A 17168-nucleotide genomic window follows, 5' to 3' on the forward strand; every position below is an offset into this window, starting at 1 on the left:
AGTTTTTGTCATGAACATGATCCATGTCACAAATTCCAGTGTGCAAAAAACAGGGCATATCTATATTGTCTCTAAATCAATGTAAATGTTTTATGCTTTACATATAAGAAAATGTACTTTAACTGTACAGTTCAGTTTTGCAAAATGTACATACCAATGTAACCACCACCACCCAGATAGTTACCTCCTGCCCTTTGCAGTCAATCTCTCCCCCATCCCAGCTTCTGGCAACCACTGATCTGCTTTCTGCCACTATAGATTAGTTAGTTGCTTGCATAAGTAGTCCACTTCTTTTTATGGCTGAGTAGTATTCCATTGTATGAATGTACTATAATTAGTTTATTCATTTTCGTCCTGGTAGATTTCGCATTGTTTCTAGTTTGGGACCATTATGAATAAAGATACTGTGAACATTCACAAACATGCCTTTATGTAGACATGTGTTCTTACTTCTTTTGGGCAAATGCCTAGGGGTGGCATTGCTATGTAATATGGTAAGGTAAGTATATGTTTTTCTTTATAAGAAATGGGCATGGGGATGAAAATATTTTTTCCTCCACTCCTAGGCTCTCCAGCTGTGGTTCTGGAAATTAGACTGAAAAAAGACAAATTAACTGGAGAAAAACAGTTTTATTAACATATACCTTGAAAAATATGTTCTGGGGAGCCGATCAAGATGGCGGATGAGAAACACCGCCAGAGAGAATGTCTCTGCAGAAAAGACAGATTCTAGCAGAAATTAGAAGAAAGAAGCAAGCAGACGAGCATACATCGGACGAGGGTCGGAAGGAGGGGTACCTGAGACCACGGGGGACTCCACAGGAGGAGGTTGCAGAGGAGAACTAGAAGCAGAGACCTCCGGAGCAGCCTGGAGACCAGCGGCAAGGGTAGGTGGGGCGGTTAACTTCTCCTCCCTTGCATCTTGGACAGCTTGTGGGCTCCCCAGCGGCTGGAGAGACCTGCAGACACCAGCCCAGAGACAGCCACCACCAGTGAGTGGTAAGCCTGTAGCGGACTCGGCACCAGGCTCCCAACTCACGGGTACTTCCCTGTGCACAGACCCGAGCTGCACGGCAGGCACCATATTGCTTCATTCTCCCCTCCCCCGTCCCTATCCATGGCTGTCCAGAGAGACAATATAGCCACCAGCCGGAGGCACCTCCAGGGAACTGGACCTTCCCTTTTGGGAACCTACAGCTGACTCAGGGGAAATCAGATGGTGAACTCCCTACCTGCAAGCCCTCCCAGGAGCTGCTGGCCCAGTGATTGCAGGAGAACAGTGCAGACCCTGAGGCTGAGAGACACAGACCCAGCTTGGGCTCCCTGTGGGCGAATTGGGACCAGCACTCCTTTCCCTGGTGGGGATATAGTTTGAACTCTGGGACCCAGAGGTCAGACCTGCGGACCAGATCCCGTACACCAAGGTCTCTCATTGTCCGGGACACAGAGGGATATACGTGAACAGCCTACTGAGGCGTGTGTGCCTACAGGGGCAGATCAGCGTCCTAGAGGGCAACCCTCCTCCCAGAAGGAGGCTGTGAGCCCAGCCCAGGTGGCGTTCCTGTGCAGGGAATCTCCCCGCCGGCATCACAGCCAGGGGAGGCCCGGTAGCATGAAGTCTGGCCTGTTGGCAGAGGCCCAGGAGTAGCCACAGAGTTAGGGAAGGTGGAAAGAAGCAAGGCCCTCTCCAGACTGCAGGTCTTAGCCCCACACCCACACGCAGACTTTTTAACCGAGTGGGGCAATTCCAGCCCCTCCCTGACAGCTTCTCCAGGAAGCAAAGAACAGAACTTTGACCCCTGCTAATGGCATTGGTGGTGCCTGAGGGCAGGCTTACCCAACCCTCCCAGATTCTCTCCTAGACCAGTCCTCACTGAGGGGGAGAAAAGGACACACCTGGAAGTCCTAGAGCCACACCGACCACCTGAGGCATAGAGAGCCTCTCTAGAAGAACAAGAGCTGATAACAGGACACAAAAACAACAGCATAGCCTGCTCCTCCAAGCAGGTACCACCTACTGACAGGGAGGACATTGTGCACACCCTTTTCACGGCACCTACTGACTCATTATACAGGGAGTGGTCGAACCTCACCCACGAACAACACCTACTGGCTCAGAAACTAAACAAGGCGTATGAATACCCAAACGAAAACCTAAAAGAAAGAAGCAACAACTAATCGACATGGGAAGAAATCAGCGAAGGAACTCCAGAAATATGAAGAACCAAACAGAAACCACACCCCCAAAGAGGAGAACCAGCCCCTTAGAAACGGACACCAACCAAAATCAGGCAACCAAAATGACAGAAGAGGAATTCCAAATGTGGATCATAAGAAAATTCAACGACCTGCAAGAACAACTCAATAACCAACACAAAGAAACCACAAGAAGCCTCCAAGACCAGGGACAAAAATTCACTAAATAAATCTATACAATGAAGAAAAGTTTAACTCAACTCCTAGAAATGAAGAATCAATTCAGGGAATGACAAAATTCAGTGGAAGGCCTCAAGAACAGGGTAGATCAAAAAGAAGAAAGAATCTCAGAGATTGAAGATAACACCTTCCAATTAAATCAATCAGTCAGAGAGATAGAGCAGAGAAACAAGAGAAAAGAGCAAAGCCTACAAGAGATGTGGTATTATGTGAAGAAACCTAATGTGAGGGTCATAGAGTTACCAGAAGGGAAAGAAGACAACACTCAAGGGTCGGACAAGCTATTTAAAGATATAATAGAGGAAAATTTCCCAGGCCTTACTAAAAATCTAGATATACAAGTTCAAGAAGCTCAGAGGACCCCTGGGAGATTCAATGCAAACAGGAAGACGTCACCACATGCAGTCATCAGATTGACCAAAATATCAGCTAAAGAGGCCCTTCTAAGAGCTGTAAGATGAAAGAAGCAAGTAACATACAAGGGAAAGCCAATTCGAATAACAACAGACTTGTCTACTGAAACTCTACAAGCAAGGAGACACTGGGGCACCATTCTCACTCTCCTGAAACAAAACAATGCCCAGCCTATTCCCTGCAAAACTAAGTTTTGTATATAAAGGAGAAATCAAGACATTCTCAGATAAGCAAAGACTGAGGGAATTCACCAAGACAAGACCAGCCCTTCAAGAAGTACTCAAAACAGTGTTACCCACGAATCAGCACAATAAACACTCACGAATGTAAATCTACTCAAAGCTAAAGATCAAAGCCCAGATACCACAATGGCTCAAGAGAGAAAACAAAGCAGCAAATTTCAGATCATTCTCTAAGATTGACCATATACTAGGACACAAAGCACATCTCAAACAATTTTAAAAAATAGAAATTATACCATGTATCTTTTCAGACCACAATGGAATAAATGTAGAAATCTATCCTAACAGGAGTCCTCATTTCTACACAAACTCATGGAAACTAAACAACCTTCTGCTGAATGATCACTTCAAATGAGGAAATCAAGATGGAAATCAAAAGATTATTTGAACTAAATGACAAAGGTGACACAAGTTACCAAAACCTGTGGGACTCAGCTAAAGCAGTCCTGAGAGGAAAGTTTATTTCCATAAATGCCTGTATCCAAAAGTCGAAAAGATCACAAATAGACAACATAATGAATCGTCTCAAAGAGCTGGAAAAAGAAGAACAGACCAACCCCAAACCCCAAGAAGTGAAATCATTAAGATAAAATCAGAACTAAATGAAATAGACAACAGGGAATCTATACGGAAGATTAACAAAACAAAAAGTTGGTTCTTTGAAAAAATAAACACAATTGACCCACCATTGGCTAGACTAACGAAAGCAGAAAAGAAAAATCTCTAATAAGTTCCATCAGGAATAATAAAAGAGAAATTACAACTGATGCCACGGAGATACAAGATATAATTTATGAATACTACAAAAATCTTTATGCACACAAACTGGAAAATGTGGAGGAAATGGACAATTTCTTAGAAACACACAGCCTCCCTAGGCTCAACCAGGAAGAAATAGAACTCCTGAACAGACCAATATCAAGTACTGGAATTGAAATAGCAATAAAAAACCTTCCTAAAAAGAAAAGTCCTGGACCAGATGGTTTCACACCCGAATTTTACCACACCTACAAAGAAGAACTGGTGCCTATCCTGCAGAAATTTTTCCACAACAACCAGAAGCATGGAAACCACCCCACCACATTTTATGAAGCAAACATAACCCTGATACCAAAACCAGGAAAGCATGCAACAAAAAAAGAAAACTACAGACCAATATGCCTTATGAATATAGATGCAAACATTGTCAACAAAATACTAGCCAATCGAATCCAGGTGCTCGACAAGAAAATAATTCATCACAACCAAGTGGGCTTCATCCCAGGGATGCAGGGATAGTTCAACATATGAAAATCTATAAATGTAATTCACCATATAAACAGAAGCAAAAACAAAGACTATATGATCCTCTCAATAGATGCAGAGAAAGCATTTGATAAAATTCAACACCCTTCTATGATAAGAACGCTCAACACAATAGGTATAGACGGGGCTTACCTAAAAATGATACAAGCCATATATGACAAACCCACAGCCAATATCATACTGAATGGGGAAAAATTGAAAGCATTCCCACTTAGAACTGGAACAACATAAGGTTGCCGACTATCTCCACTTCTCTTCAACATGGTGCTGGAAGTCCTTGCTACAGCAATCAGACAAGAGAGCAGAATTAAGGGCGTCCAAATGGGACCAGAAGAGATCAAACTCTCACTCTTTGCTGACGACATGATATTATACCTAGAAAACCCCAAGGATTCAACCAAGAGACTCCTTGAATGGATAAATGAATTGGTAAAGTCTCAGGATACAAAACCAATGCACTGAAATCAGAGGCATTCATATACACCAACAACAGTAAAAGTGAGAACCAAATCAAAGACTCAATTCCCTTCAAAATAGAAACAAAGAAAATAAAGTACCTTGGAATATATTTAACTAAGGAGGTAAAAGACCTCTACAGGGAGAACTATGAAACGCTGAAGAAGGAAATTGCAGAGGATGTAAACAGATGAAAGAATATACCATGCTCATGGGTTGGCAGAATCAACATTGTTAAAATGTCTATACTACCCAAAGTGACCTACAGAGTCAATGCAATCCCTATCAAAATACCATCGTCATTTTTCACAGATATAGAAAAAATAATTTTATGCTTCGTATGGAACCAGAGAAGACCCCATATAGCAAAATCAATCCTAGGCAATAAAAACAAAATAGCAGGTATCAATTTACCAGACTTCAAACTATACTACCAGGCTATAGTCATTAAAACAGCTTTTTACTGGCACAAGAACAGGGACATTGACCAGTGGAACAGAACAGAGAACCCAGATATAAAACCATCCTCATATAGCCAACTAATCTTCGACAAAGCAGACAAAAACATACACTGGGGAAAAGAACCCTTATTCAATAAATGGTGCTGGGAAAACTGGATAGCCACATGCAGAAGACTGAAACAAGACCCACACCTTTCACCTCTCACAAAAACCAACTCATGCTGGGTAACAGACTTGAACCTAAGGTGTGAAAGTATTAGTTTTCTAGAGGAAAATGTTGGAAATACTCTTCTAGACATTGGCCTAGGCAAAGAATTTATGAAGAAGACCCCAAAGGCAATCACAACAGCAACATAAATAAACAGATGGGACCGATAAAATTAAAAAGCTTCTGCACAGCCAAAGAAACTGTTAAGAGAGCAAATAGACAACCCACAGAATGGGAAAAAAATGTTGCAAGCTACCATCTGATAAAGGGCTGATAACTAGAATCTATTTAGAACTCAGGAAAATCAGCAAGAAAAAATCAAACAACCCTATCAAAAAATGGGCAAAGGACATGAACAGAAACTTCTCAAGAGAAGACAGAATAATGGTCAACAAACATATGAAAAAATGTTCAACATCTCTAATCATCAGGGAAATGCAAATCAAAACCACAATGAGATATCACTTAACTCCAGTGAGAATGGCCTTTATCAAAAAGTCCCCAAACAACAAATGCTCGCATGGATGTGGAGAGAGAGGAACACTCCTACACTGCTGGTGGGACTGTAAACTGGTTCAACCTCTGTGGAAAGCAATATGGAGATACCTCAAAGCGATATGAGTAGATCTACCATTTGATCCAACAATTCCACTACTGGGCATCTACCCAAAAGATCAAAAGTCACTTTATGAAAAAGACACCTGCACTCGAATGTTTATAGCAGCACAATTCCCAATTGCAAAGCTATGGAAACAACCCAAGTGCCCATCAATTCATGAGTGGATTAATAAAATGTGGTACATGTATACCATGGAATACTACTGAGCTTTAAGAAACAAAGGTGATATAGCACCTCTTGTATATTCTTGGATAGAGCTGGAACCCATTCTACTAAATGAAGTATCTCAAGAATGGAAAAACAAGCACCACGTGTACTCGCCAGCAAATTGGTCTTAACAGATCAACACCTAATTGGACATACAGGAGTAACATTTATTGGTTTTCAGGAGAGTGTGAGGGGGGAGGAGGGGATGGGTATATACAACCACAATGCGTAAGATGTGCAACGTTTGGGGGGTGGACATGCCTGAAGCTCTTACTCAAGGGGGAAGGGGGGCATGGGCAATATAAGTAACCTTAACACTTGTACCCCCATAATATGCTAAAATAAAAATTAAAAAAAACATATGCCTCATACATACACACCAAACACTTAAATAAATGACTCAAAAGGGTAGTTAGAGCTTGGGCTCATATAGCATCTTAACAAAAGAATGATAAACTTTTAGAAAAATGACAAGACAGAAAAGGGACTTTGATCTTTTAAGGGTAGCAAATTATGGGAAGGCAAGTACATGGGCAACAAAAGCAGATAAGGGCTAGTAAGTACGGTTTGTTATATAGATTCCTCTGGTGCTGTCTCTGGATTGCTAAGTGTCTAGAGTTGTCTCCAGTGATTAATGTCTGTCCTTCCTGCTAGAGAGAGGATGGGGGACACCTTTACAAATTTATGTCCTGCTATTAGGCAAATGGGTAGAGGGCAGAGAGCTTTTATTGCATCTACTTGTTCTCAATTGCCTTCAGCTCAAAATACTCCTTATGCTAAAGTGGCATATTTTTGGGGTGGCATATGCTGCTACCCTTCATTGGCAGCTCTTTTCTAGAGTGGCTGTATCATTTCCTACTCTTTTTTTTTTTTTAATTCTAACATGTATATATGTCTAATCTTTTCTACTCTTATCAGCAATGTGCAAGAGTTCCAGTTACTCCACTACCTTGGTGATCAACTTAATTTTGACCCTCAGCTCTCACCCTGTCATGTAAGGAAGAAATTTAACCCTACCTATTTTTAGGGCTGTTCTCACAACTAACTCTCTCTCCCTCTCTCTCCCTCTCTCTCTCTCTCTCTCTCCCTCTCTCTCTCAAGAACAAGAGTCTGGGGCTTGCGTTGGTCCCTGTGGACACTGCTCACCATGACGACTTTCACTTTCCTGGTTCTTAGGGTCATTTCAGATTGGCTGGCTCCACAATGGCTCAGCCACCCAGTGATGAAAGGGTGTTCTGAGAGTCCGGGACCCACACAGCTGATCCTCTCTGAGGTTTTCCTCCCACTTAGGGCTCTGGAAAAAAGCACAAATTAATAGCTAAGACATTTATCCTGCCTCATATATACAAAGCACTCAGCCCCATTTCAGGCCCATGGAAGTTGCTCAGTTACTGTTAGTTCTATTTCCTTAAGAGAAAGGGCAGTTCCTCTCCTCACCCTGTAGAGAGCTGCTGTGAGCTGGAGCCCAGGACTGCCATCTGGGCACGCTGCAGAGCACCACCCGTGCCCTCTGTCAGCTATGTGGCCACTTGACTGACCTTGTGCTGACAAGGTGCTGGCACGTGCTGACCTTGTTCCTCGGTGCAGGCTGCAGAGCCACCGGCAATACCGTTTCATAGAGGGACATGCCCCCGTGCACTTGCCCCACTGGCCATGTCCCCACCCTGAAGCGCAGGGCCTCTGGGGCGAGCAGCTCTTTCCCTTTATTCATGCTCACTGTTATGAACTATTTATTCAGCTGGAAACCTAAATCTCTTTCAACCACTCTCTTTTGTAAGCGTGGGTGAATGATTGAATAAATTATTTACCACTGATGACTTTGCGGATGGGGACGTGACCTGTTGAAGTCAATCGTGCCTTGAGGGGCCACGTCTGCCTGAGGGAAAAGTTCTGCTACAGCCAGCCTCTCTAAATCCCTGCAGCACTGGGCCAGGTCACTGGGGTCTTGGATATTTGGTCCCTTGGCGAAAGCCATCGGGTTCGTCTGTTCTTGAGCGCCCCCTAGGGGCCAGCATGCCACACTGGGCCACCAGATGAACCTTGCTCTCTAAACTCCTGCTTGTAGTTTTCATTTATCCACCTCCACAACTTTGTTTTTTGCTTTTGAGACAGAGTCTTTCTCTGTTGCCTGAGCTAGAGTGCCGTGTCAGCCTAGCTCACAGCAACCTCAAACTCCTGGGCTCAAGTGATCCTCCTGCCTCAGCCTCCCCAGTAGCTGGGATCACAGGTGTGAGCCGCCCCCCCTCCCCCCGCCAGCCCCAGCTAATGCCTCCTGTTTAAGTGCTGTTTTAATGATTAGTCTTAACTAGAAACACCATTCTATTTTATTTCTTTACAAATAAATATTTCCTGAGTTAATACTACTTTCCGAATTTGACTGTTTTTCTTCCCATTTACCCAATATGTGTATTATCTTTGATTTTGATCATCTTATCTCTCAAATTACTAAATTCTTTTTGTTTCATATAACTGAGTGTGTACACCTGTGATCTTTCTGGTTTGTTCTGTTCTGCTTCATACAATTTTCTTCTACAATTATTTTATCCTCTTAGTAGGCTCAATAGATTGGTAGATCCATCATCTGTTTCCGGTGGATATCTCATGTGTTTCAGGCGTGCAGTGGGCGCCCCAGAGCAGGGCGTTGGCTGGGTGCACGCCACACGAGGCGAGTGAAAAGCCCCTGCAAGGGCACCGTGGGTGTGACGGGCGTCAACAAAAGGGGGTCTCAGGCCGGGCTTTGTTGGGGCTTAGCTTGAGCAGGCAGGCAGCACCAAGGGAAAAGCCCCGGCCGAGTCCCCCAAGGGGACTTCAGGGAAAAGAGCTTTAGGCCTTTTCCTTCAGGAAAAGGGCCTGTGAGGGGGAGGGCGGTGAAGGCAGGAGGTTTTCTGGCCCCTGGGGAGCTCTATTACAAGTCTTTGGGCCTTGCGTGTCTCATTAGCATGTTAATTCCCACCCCTGGGCGTGATATTTAGCATTAAAATGAGATGATGAGGAAAAAGGCTGGGTAAGGTCACAGTGGGGGTCTACTCTGGCTTGAGGCAGCTGGATCCAGATAGATCTTGTTCTTCGGCAGCCAGGCCCCTCCTGAGCTGGTGCCAGTATCTTGCTTTGGTGGCCCTGACAGATGTTGCTCACAGACACATGGGCTGGTCCCCTCCTCACATGGCCCGGGCTCTGTGCTGCAGCCAGGCCCTTCCATTTCTGCTTTTCACAGCTGGCCGGGCTCTGCTGCGCCACCCACACTGCCTGCCTGGTCAGAGTGAGGCCTGAGTCCTGTCCCTGTGCTGTCTCGAGAGGTGCCCTGAGTGTGCTTATATCCGTTAAATCTCCCCTACCTCCCAGCCCACCCAGCGCATTCCTGAGCGTGGTCCTGAGCCCTGGGGCTGGGTGCAGCTACAAATGAGAAGAGAAATCGGTGGGTCGCTGTGAAGGGCCGCTTCCTGCACCAGAGATGCTGGCCCGGCATGAGGACTGGGATGTTGTCCCTGCGACTGGGGGCCTGTGGGCAGCTGCAGCCCACAAGGAGCACACGCTGCACACGTTACATGCTCGCCTTCTTTAATTCAAGAAGAACATTCAAAAGCCCTATGAAGTAGGTGCTTTATAACTGTCCCATTTTGCAGATAAGGAAACAAGTTCAGAGAGGGCAAGAAATCTGCCCAAGGCCCTGGGACTTGGAGCCGGGGCTGTGAGATATGACAGCCCGGGGTCCAGCCAGTAGACCTGTGTTTCCCAAGGTTGCATTGGAGGCCTTACCTCGGGCCTCCGGGGCCAGCAGGAAGAGGGATGGAATTCCTGCATCCGCATCTTGCATAAAAGCAGGGCTCATCTCTATTTATTTATATTCCTCTTTCTTAATCTCAATTTTATGAATGTCACGTGGGAAATGGTGTCAGGGGCTGCAGTGGTGAAGACAGCCCACCCCTCTGCCCCTTGGGCAGGGAGGCCGAGGCGGGGCGCGCAGGGGCGGGCCGTGTAGCCACAGCTCCCTCCACTGCTATGTGACGTCGGAAAAGTTATCAGCCTCTGAGTTAAACAGTTTCCCCGCCTATAAAATGGGAACGACAGCAGTGCCTCCCTCTTAGGGTAGCTGTGTGACAAAATAAACACAGGGTGCTTGCCTGAGCCACTAGCTAGTGTTATATGTCACGGTGCTTCCCCAGATCCAGCAGCTGAACTGCTGACGCGAGAAACCCCAAAGGAAGAAGACCGCAGTGCACCAGTGTGGGGGAGAGTAGTGAGGCAGGCCCGAGAGGAGATCCGCTGCTTCTCTCCGCGGAGCCAAGTCCCTAAGATAGGAGTCGCCACAGAGGATAAGGAAATCGATAGGCAACAGAGAGAAATAAAAGAATACACAGAGACTAAGGTATAGTTATATATATGAAAAGATCAGATATAACACAGTAGGGTACTCAGGAGACTGGCGTATCCCCATAAATGCCAGCAATATGATTAGATTCATACAGGTTTTTATGATAACAGACATCAATTACCAGTTGTCAGGGTAACATATTTGCATAACAGGGAATGCAGTTGCTAAGGGATACAGGTAGTAGGTTAGGGTTAAAAGTCCTCTTAAGGGGCTTCTAATCTATCTAGGTGAACAAACAGGTACAAAGTCTTTCTGAGGCTAACTTCTAAGTACTAAGAGATAGTTGTCAATTAACAAAGGTATAACAAAAGAGGTATAGTGACTCTATATTTCTTTGATTAGTTATTGTGGACTTAAAGGTAGACAGGAGAGAGCAGGAAACCCATCTCTAATAAACAGGTTGTTTATAACCACCGGAGCGCATCTCTGGGCAAAGTGCACTCATCCTGTGGGCCATATCTGCCTTGCTTTGTCTTTCAAAACACAGGGAAGCTCACAGATTTTGAGATACAGGGAAGCCTTCCTGGAAAACATCCGTACTGGAGATTTGAGAGCTCTCCCATGATAGCAGCCTCTAATAAGTGAACCATTGAGTCCACACATTCCTTCGGGGCAAAACCCTGCAAACTCCTGTTTCTGTCTTTAATATAGTAATATCGGGTTATACAATAAAATAATGGTCTTATGAGCCACATTTCATTAATTTCTCAATCATATTTCTCAACAACCAGGAAAGCACTGCACCAGGGAGTGAAGGCCCTGAGGCCCTCTTCTGGGTGACCAAAGGTCCCTCCTTAGCCATGGTACAGCCCAGCATCCCTTTGTGCCTGAGCCGCCCACCCTCCACGAGGGAACAGTGCCACCAGCCCAGCCTCTACCTGCACACCCGGGTGGCATTAACCAAGCTGTGGCCTGGGCCAAGGGGACCCAGGCTGAGGAGCAGTGGGCATGTGGAGAGGCGGGGTGGGGGCTCTCCAGGAGGGGCCTTGCGCTCTAGAGGGAGTGAGCTCCGAGGGGGCCATCACAGGGCTCCCCGAGGGAATCTGGGTGTGGACACACCCTCATGTCAGCGGGGTGCCGGCCGAGAGCACCATGAGGGAGCATGGGTGGTGGCCCTCAGAATGGGCCGATTCAGAAAGCTCAGCCCAGAGAGAGAAACGTCTCTGGGTGACCTTGCCTTGCCAGCCTCGGTGGTGGGTGGGAGGTGGGCCTCCAAGAGGGACAAAGGGAGAAAGGGAGGAGCTGGGGTCCGAACAGCCAGAGTCAGGGTCTGGGCAGGGGCCTGAGGACCGGGGCCTCCTGCTGGGGCCTCCTGCTGGGACCTCCTCCTACTGGGACCACCTTCCTACTGGGACCACCTCCTACTGGGACCACCTTCCTACTGGAACCTCCTCCTACTGGGACCACCTCCTAGTGGGACCACCTCCTACTGGGACCACCTTCCTACTGGGACCTCCTCCTACTGGGACCACCTTCCTACTGGGACCACCTCCTACTGGGACCTCCTCCTACTGGGACCACCTCCTAGTGGGACCACCTCCTACTGGGACCACCTTCCTACTGGGACCACCTCCTACTGGGACCACCTTCCTACTGGGACCACCTCCTACTGGGACCACCTTCCTACTGGGACCACCTCCTACTGGGACCACCTTCCTATTGGGACCACCTCCTACTGGGACCACCTTCCTACTGGGACCACCTCCTACTGGGACCACCTTTCTACTGGGACCACCTCCTACTGGGACCACCATCCTACTGGGACCACCTCCTACTGGGACCACCTTCCTACAGGGACCACCTTCCTACTGGGACCACCTCCTACTGGAACCACCTTCCTACTGGGACCACCTCCTACTGGGACCACCTTCCTACTGGGACCACCTTCCTACTGGGACCTCCTCCTACTGGGACCGCCTCCTGCTGGGACCACCTCCTACTGGGACCACCTTCCTACTGGGACCACCTCCTACTGGGACCACCTCCTGCTGGGACCACCTCTGCTGGGACCACCTTCCTACTGGGACCACCTCCTACTGGGACCACCATCCTACTGGGAAGGTTGGGAGAGAAGCACCTGCAGGCACCAAGGTTGGCCACCCTGGGGTCGGCCACTCTGGGGTCAGCCTCCCTGGGGTCAGGCGTGTGGGCCTAGACTGAGGAAGGACATGGGCTGTACCCAGAAGATGAGGGGATGGGTCAGTGAAGGCCAAGTAGGAGGCCCCAGAGGAGCTGCAGGACGAAGGCCAGGTAAGGTGCTGAGTGGCCGGCAAGAGAGCGTCCTTGACACCAGGCCAGCGCCGCCAGGCGTCCTTCGTGCAGACTTTTGGGGCTTCCGTTTTCCAGTTCTCTGGTCACCGAGCTCTGAGGGAGACCCGTACAAAACCCGAGGCTTGCTGTGTTTATGAACAGCCCTGTGTCCCGAGGCGGGAGCCCGAGGGGCCTCTGAGAACAGGGATAGGTTGCCTGCCCAGACTCCAAAGTGGTGACTACCAGCTTGACTCACACACAGCTCAGAGATCATCTGCTCGTTCAAAGGTGTTAGAGGATGTGCAGATTTAAGTCCCGTCCAAACCACTGCACACAGTGACAAGGCCAGGTGAAGGTGCAGTCGGGCCAAGCGGATCAGACAGGGGTGACCTGGCGTGCAGCACACCGGCTGGGGTGGGCTGGCACTCTCTGCAGGAGGGAAGAGCCGTGTGCCGTCCCAGGTGCACTGTGTACCCAGGCCCAGTGTGCAGGGTCTGCGCCCACCCGGGGCTGGGCAGCGCGTGCCATCCTCAGAGCCTGGGAAAGCCTAGCACTGGGTGTGTGCCATGGCCCCACCTGGCTCCTATGTTGGATTCAGAGAAGCCCCTGGGTCTAGAGGAACTAGGGTACTGGGAAGCTCACAAGGCCAGGAATGAGACCCCATGGAACACGGCAGAGATCCAGCCCCAGGAGCCAGGCTATGCCCTCCTCCAGGCTCCCTCGGCTCCCTGGGCCTACTGCTAGCGCTGTGCTGGCCATGGCTTGCTGACATGGCCACCCACTGAGGGTGAGTGCCTATGGGCCAGGACCATGTCTTATCTTGTGCCCCTGGTGGCTCGCAGAGTGCATGACACATAATAAATGCTCAGTGAACAGGTGTGAGAGACGGGAATGGATGTCGGGTTGGCTGCACGTTGAACCAGAGCTCCTCGCCAAGAACCAGCGTGACCCAGAGCCCAGCCTGCCAGTGAGCCTGCAGCCGAGACGCAGGTGGCCGGGTCCACGGTCTCTGGGTGGGTCTGTAATCATCGTGGCTTTAGAGGGGTGGGGCACAGGCAGGGGATCCCTGTGTTGAATCAATAACTCAACAAAAATATGTTAACATTTGTGTTCAGGGGACCAGGCAAACGTTCAACCCAAGCTGTCTGTCCCAAGAGGGCAGTTGTCACAGGAGTGGCGCCACCCGCAGGGCCATGTCACTGGCGTTCTTCCTCAGCTCCAAGCCGGAGCCCAGGGCCCAACGCTCTTCTCCAAGTGTTGGTCTGTCACATGGCCCAGGAAGACCGCAAGGCCACCTGGTGGGAGCAGCAGGGAGCTTAAGGAGGAGGGCTCACGAGCTCAGCGGGCAGTGCAGGGAAAGCGCGTGAGCCTGCGGAGGGAGGCGACGTGCGCCGCCGTTGGCGGGGGGAAGACCATCCTAGGTGTCTTGATGCAGTAAAGAGTACCTGTGTGGTGACAGAAAACAAGCCAAGTGAAAGCACTTGTGAAAAACTAAAGGCATCAGACCCTCTTTTTCTCACGGCCACTCGTCTCAATTACCAACCCTAAGAATCTGTGAGATGTCAACGTTTCCATGGGAAGTGTCGTCACGGCTCATCGCTGGGAGTCCCTGCTGCACAGGTGGGGTTCCCAAGACCTGCAGTTCCGGGTGCACGCAGCAGCACCATCAGCGACCGTCTTAGTCGCAAAGGAACCACGGGAGGCTGCTTTGATGGCTGGGAGGGCTGGAGAGTGCCCTCTGAGCTCCAGCAACGCCTGGAAGCACATCAGAGACCTGCTGGAGCCCTCGGCCACCACCGGAGCGGCACCCTGCTCCCTCACAGCAGCGAAGAGGGTTTCTTCATGGTGGGATTCAGAGCTGAACAGAGCCCAACTCTAGGGGTGCAGCTCAGTGGGAGAGCATTTGACTACAAAAACAATGTTATATTAAGCATATCAAAGTGGATCTGGATATATGTTTTTTAGCTTTGTTAAACCTAAACTAAATCAGAGCAGCCAAATATTTTGGCATTAAATGTGAGAGGAACGTGGAATCCATTGAATTCAAGTTCCCGAAAACCAGCCCACGTATGAAGGCAATGCCAGGGCTCTTTGCCAACAGGAAAAAAAATCCACAGCCCTGGACAGAGCACAGTGATATAACAAGAAGGAACAGCAAACCCTTTGGAAACTGCCTAATTCTTAGTCTTTGAATGTACTCAGATTTCCTCCATGGATGACTCAGTCACCCGAGAGCCTCCCTGGCTGGCCACCCCCATCCTGGGATCTGTCCCCTCCCTTATCCCCTCGCTCTCTCCACAGTGGCTCTCAGAAGCTGCCTGCTGCTTCTCTAGCCCCTGGACCTCCGCCTGCCACATGACACTTGGATCTGTGAGCACCCTTGCTTTTATGGCCACCCACAGCTCCAGGTAAGAGATGCTCTGTCCGCAGCCCAGCCCTGGAACCCCTACCAAGAAAAGAAGATTCACACCTTCTGGGCAAGTCTTCACATGGACTCAGCTCTGAGTGCTAATGACCTCAGGGGCAGAATGTTCAAGAGGTAAATCAGGTGTGAAAAAGTCAGTGGCCAGCTGAACCCACAGGAGGCCGGCAGGCAGCCAGTGTCTCCAGGTTTTGGAGAGCTTTGCTTTGATCTGAGCTGTGCCTGTCTGGTGGGCAGGCACAACAGTAGGTATCTTCAGGCCAGGGCCAAGTTCAGGTGGCTTCATGGGGCTAGACACAAAGGCTAACCTGAAGCAGGTTCTGGGTTCTCAGCCAGGAGGACAGTAGCAGGGCCCAAGCCCCAGGAAGGGGCCGGCAGCGTTGGGGCACTTGGTCAGGCCCAGGGCTCCCCAGAGCACCTAGAGCACAGAAGCAGCTTCTGAGCAGACCCCATAGGCCGCCTGCGGGAGGGGCGGAGCCTGCGGGGGGGGCGGGGTTTGCAAGGCTTCTGCAGGATGGGGCTGGGATACCCTGGCACCATTATACTGAAAAGCCCTGGGCAAACGGATCACTAGTGTTCTGTCTCAATGCCCTAGTCTATTAGCCACTGAGGTGAGAAAGAGATGAGTCCCTAACCCTAAACCTAACCTTGACCCAACTCTACCAGTTCACATTTGCTAGACACTCAATCCTAGTCTGGTGTAGGTTTCCTCTTTTTCTTATGTTTTGTTCCTGAAAGAGAGGTATCAAAAGTTCATATGATATTAACATAACCTAGATACAGATTTTCCAAAGAAACAGTATAATAGGATTTTGATTCCAGCCAAAGCCTGATATACTATTATAGAAATAACAGAAATTGCAGAGCAATCAGTGTGTCAATGATGAAGGGTATCTGCACAGAGTACAGCTTTCTAACGTGTCTATAAGTCAGTCAGGCAGGACAAGTTACCAGTCATATGAAATCTCTCAATGATGCATGTAAGAGGTTCCTCTGGGGCTGGAACCAGGCAGCCTCTCTGGCTGACGGCGGCCACCCAGACACTGCAGGACGTCGGATGTGAGCTGCCAGGGTGTCCTACGAGCAAATCATCTGGGTCACAGATGTTGGACCATGTCCAAGTTTGGGACCGCGGTGGTGGAGATTCTGGCACCGTCGTGAAACATTCCATCCCCATCAAAGGGCTGCAGAACTCTGGCCCCAGTGGCTCACACCGAGTGCCGCACACGCCACATTCTCTTGGTGCTTTCTGGGACTCTCTCGGGCAGCGGCGGGGCCTGGCCTTCACTGTCCCCACTGGGAATCACAAAGGCCAAACTCAAAGGCCTGAGGCCATTTTTTAACCTCCCCCAAACCTCGCCCCCACAACACTGTCGTCATGAGACTGAACAAACCAGGACCTAAATGACATCAACTTCAAGAAAAGAGACATGGTGTCTTCTGTCTGTGGTAAATATTCCTTTCCCCTCAAACTCTGAGGGGACGTCAGCGGGCTTTATGCTCTTTGCCCTGGTACAGATGGACTTTGCTGTGAAGAGGGATTAGGAAAAGTGTCCCTGGCATTCTTTGGGCCAGAGTGTCCTACAGCTTACACAGAACAAGGTCGTACCGCGGCAGCATCTAACACGACAATGCTGATGCGGCCTGCTGCTCGTGCAGCTGCAAAGTGTTCTCAGAGGAGAGGAAAGGACATGAGACTCAACATTCAGGTCCACCAAATGGACTGCCCGGCCCTTCCAGTGTGTACGGACAGCAATGAAGTGCAGTGTCTGAGGC

Source organism: Microcebus murinus, chromosome 2, assembly GCF_040939455.1.
Source record: "Microcebus murinus isolate Inina chromosome 2, M.murinus_Inina_mat1.0, whole genome shotgun sequence".
NCBI classification, from domain to species: Eukaryota; Metazoa; Chordata; class Mammalia; order Primates; family Cheirogaleidae; genus Microcebus; species Microcebus murinus.